Source organism: Lactuca sativa, chromosome 7 (assembly GCF_002870075.4).
Source record: "Lactuca sativa cultivar Salinas chromosome 7, Lsat_Salinas_v11, whole genome shotgun sequence".
NCBI classification, from domain to species: Eukaryota; Viridiplantae; Streptophyta; class Magnoliopsida; order Asterales; family Asteraceae; genus Lactuca; species Lactuca sativa.
Window position 1 is genome coordinate 183,914,005 of NC_056629.2, and position 4,574 is coordinate 183,918,578.

A 4,574-nucleotide genomic window follows, 5' to 3' on the forward strand; every position below is an offset into this window, starting at 1 on the left:
GCAGCTACAAATTTTGTGAGCATTTCTTCCAAGCTGGGCTTCCTTTCTTGCACCGGCTCCTCCTTTTGGTAGAACCCTCTCCCTTTTTGCCTAAACCTTTCCTCCTTGGCTTTCTTGTACTCTTCATAAGGGATCCAATCTTTCTTTTGTTTGCGCCAGTCTTCATCGTATCGGTCTCCACTTGAATAACACACTTGCGCCTTCTTGTTGCCATTCTCATCTAAATCACAGTCTCTAGTGAGGTGAGGCCCATTGCAGTTTTCACAACCCACCCGAATAGCATCGATTGTTTGATCCATCTTATGCATCCTTCTATCCATTGTTTTTAGCATAACCATGACCACGGATAAGTCTTCAGTAGCTGCATAAGCGGCTCCCCTAGTGACATCATGCCTAGGGTTGTGGTATTCTCTAGAGTGTTTAGAGAATTCTTCAATCAATTCTTTGATCACCGGGGGTGGCTTCTTTGTGAGCGGGCCTTGTGAGTCTAGTAACTGTCTGGTTGTGACATTGACTCCATCATAGAGGATGGATACTTCTTGCTGGCTGTTAAGGTCATGGTGTGGGCAGTTTCTTAGTAAGCTCTTGTACCTCTCCCATGCTTCATATAGTGACTCTCCAGCTTGTTGTTCAAAGTTAGCAATGACCTTCTTCAACTTGGCTATCTTGGAAGGTGGGCAAAAGTGATCAATGAATTCCTCTTTCATCTTGGCCCAAGTGGTGACTGATCCGGGGGGGGAGTGACTTGAGCCAGTCTTTTGCAACACCTTTGAATGTCACCGGAAGCATACGAGGTAGCTGAGTCTCGCGGGGCACATTTGGAACATTGAAGTAATCAGCTACATCATTGACTTCATCCAAATTTTTGTAGGCATCTTCATGGTCTTTTCCATAAAAAGGTATTTCCTTAAGTAAAGCTAGGATATGACCCTTTAGCTCGAAGGTAGCAGTCGCGGGAATTGCGGGTTGCACAAGTCTCGGGCCAGTGTCGTCCCGCATCCTCTTCTTCCATTCTCCCATGGGGATTTCATCAATGTTAGCCATTGTGACAGTTAACTCTTCCTCGGACTCGGTTTCGTGCTCATATGTCGGGTCCTCTTCTTCCTCGGTCTCGTACTCGATATCCTCCTTATCCGGTTCGTCGATTACTAAGGAAGCGCTGGATGCTCCTGATTTGCTGCTCTTCTTTTTCCCAAAAATAGTCTTCAAATTGGACAAGGGTGACTTCTTTGGTGTACTTGAACTCTCGACGTCCTTTCCCTTGTTTCTTTTCAATGCGGTTTCGGGATCTTCAAACGGGGGTACCAGCGGGGTGTTTGATCCTCTGGTCATGAAAGTCTTGAAATAAACAGAATAAAAGCGTAAAAAGAACAAAAAAAATTGTACTAAAAGAAATCGAAAATTTAACTATTGATTACGCTGCTACTCTCCGAGTAGGTGCGACTGCACTCGGCGAGTACCAGTGTGTTTTTGAAAAAATTATAAACTTAATATTAAAACTAAAACAGATACTAAAACCTAATTACTGACTACTAACTACAATAAAGTAACTTTATGCAAGTAAACTCATACAAAGGATCGAAAAAATTAGGAATTAGATTAATTATTTAGAACCGTTCCCCAACAACGGCGCCAAAAACTTGATGTGTATAAAATACACTTATTTTATTCCCTACTTTTATTAATATATTTAGCACACAAAGGCAGTGAACCTGTCTTTTAGTGGTATAGTTTAGTAAGTAAGGTGTCGAACTCAGGGAACGGAAAATTAAACTAACAACTAATTTTAACTAACACAATTAATGAAAGTAAAAGGTTTTTCTTCTAGTTTTACAAGACTAGAAACTTAAGCAACACTTACTTAACTAAATGACTAAAACAAACAACTAATTCACCAAATTTGATAAAGATGTTTCTATTTAGGTTCAACCAATTCACTCCTATGGTTATTTATATTTATGATAGATTAATTGTTATTGGCTACCAATTAAAGTGGTTAGGTTCATGTTCATTACTCCTAGCCCTTAGACAATCAACTAATTTAAGCGGTGATCAAATGTTTAAACTAATTAATTCCCTAGATTAATGATTTGGATTAAATAAGATTTGTAGTGGTGAATCAATTTAGTAAATCAATTAACCTCTTGTTTGATGGTTTCTCAAACAAGCTCACACATTAATCTAATTATTGTCTTATTAATCTTAGTTTCATAATCATTAATCCTAAGCATATGAATTGGTGTTCACATAGACATATGAGGTTAACAACTAAGAGATATTCATGCAGCTTAATTGTCTTCCAATTAACAGAAAATAATCGTGATTAATGCATAAGGGTCTTTAACAAACTTAATTTAATAGATCACCAATAAACAATTAATCAAAACTAAGAATTGAACCATAGGAGTTCCTTGGTATTCCCCAAACAGAAACAAAAACAAAATTAGTTCATAGTTGCAGTAAAATCACACACAAAAGCAAGTTCAACTAGATTAGACATACTCAAATCCTAAAGCTAAGTGGAATGATTAACCTAGCTGCTTCAATTCTTCAAAAGGTTGGAGATTAGAATTCCTCAGCGTCTTCCAGTGCTCTCAATCGCAGAAGGATCTTCAAAAATCGCCAAAAGTGTAGTCCCCTTGGATAAAGGTTCGATTTTTATAGATATCTCAAAACAGGGGGTACTCGGCGAGTAGCAGACCCAACTCGCCGAGTAGACTCGTTGTTATCCGTCTTAGATCAGGAGTCGTGGCTATCTTCTGGAATATTCAGCTGGACTCGCCGAGTAGACTCGTGTACTCGCCGAGTAGATGGACTTTTGTTCTTCAATCTTCATTCTTTGGTCTTTAATTGCTTTCCCTTGCTCCCTTTCACTCCCAAGCATGTCTTTTGGACTGAAAACAAAATTTAAACAATATTAAGTACCTTTTGTCCATATTATTCACATAATTAGTTAAAAATGAATAAAAATGTATACTAAATAACTAACTAATTATGCACATATCACTAATATATTAATAATATTATTTGATTAGTTTCATCAAAGAATTAATTTAGAATTAATTAAGTGATCAAAAGATAACTAATTAAATATATGGGTTGATTATGTAAATCATTCATATCTTGTACAGTGGGATAAGAGGCTCCATGGATTATCAAGTTGGGTTCTACCCATAGGATGCTCCATGGATGCTCCATGGGAATTACAAACCCATGGGTCATGGAAATGAAGAGTCATGACACATTAGGGTTTACATGGTGTAACCCTAGATGTGTCAACACTATATAAGAATCCCATTCTCCACCAAAATCGGCTACACATAAGAAACAAGAGGGCTAGGCCGATTTCAAGAGGTGTGTATTCTCTCAAAAGTCTTTCCAAGAGCATTTGGTGTTGTGTGAAGCAATTGAGGCATCACACTTGGGGTGCTAGGCTCACAAGGTTTCAAGGAACATAAGCAACAACAAGATAAGTTATTCTATCTTTCATTCAAGTTAAAAATTGTTCCCCATGTATGCTAGATAGGAATATAACCTTGAAATTCAACTTTGCATGATAATTAGACAAACATAGATCCAAGGTTATTAGGGTTGCATGTACACTTAGGAAGTGTTAGAATGCTCAAAACCCATCAGTGGTATCAGAGCCTAGGCTTGTTTGTTTGTTATTTGTGCTTAAAAGTTGAAAAAAGTCGAAAAACTTGCTGTCTGCCTGATGAACTCGCCGAGTCCATGGGGGGACTCGCCGAGTTCACTTGTATCTTCAACCTACTCGCCGAGTAGGTTCATGCACTCGGCGAGTAGGAGCCACAGATTTTCGACTTTAGTTGCTGGAAATGGACTAGAAACATTACCCTAAACTGTTTTGGTACTTGAAAACTTGTTTTAGATGGTGTAATGTCTTTGCTAATCCATTTACAACAACTAGTTATCAAAATTACAAAGTTTTAAGTGTAGTTTTGATTCATGAAAGTGTTCATGTTCATGTTCTTGATCTTATGATGTTTAGATAATCATAGGAATTATTTGTAACCTATGTCGTAGTTTAATTCTTGATCATAATGTGTTTTAATGGAGTCCATAACTTGTCCTCAAGTTATGGAAAACCAAAAGTCACTTGAGTTAAAACCATTAAAAGAACACAAGAGTTAGAAAAATGAAGATTCTTCATTTTATTACTCTATTAAACTCATAAGTTACAAGAAATGAAAAGTTTTGAAAGTTTACAAAACTTGCCCTCAAGTTTTGGAACAAGTAAAGTCATGTTAAAAACTTTAGTTCCAACCCTTAGAATTTTAAAAGTTAAAATTCAACACTTATACTTATATTATTATGATTTAATAATTATATATATATATATATATATATATATATATATATATATATATATATATATGTATGTATGTATGTATAAGAACAAAGTCGTCTTACCACTAGTACGCCTCATTCACGAAGTCGGTCTATAAGGTGGGTATAAGGTTGTTGCCTATAAAATGACAACTTAATCGGTGTCCACTCTCACCCACCGCTTGCTTGACCGGTGGAGGGTCGATAGCCGAACGGGTAAGACAAGG

The 4,574-nt window shown here is 37.0% G+C and overlaps 1 non-coding gene across 1 annotated transcript; it reads left to right on the forward strand.

Annotated features, from left to right (window-relative positions):
* Positions 1 to 552: 552 nt before the first annotated feature.
* Positions 553 to 659, forward strand: LOC111915101 (small nucleolar RNA R71). The gene has a single exon (XR_002858045.2). It is a non-coding gene; the product is annotated as a small nucleolar RNA R71 (small nucleolar RNA).
* Positions 660 to 4,574: the final 3,915 nt, after the last annotated feature.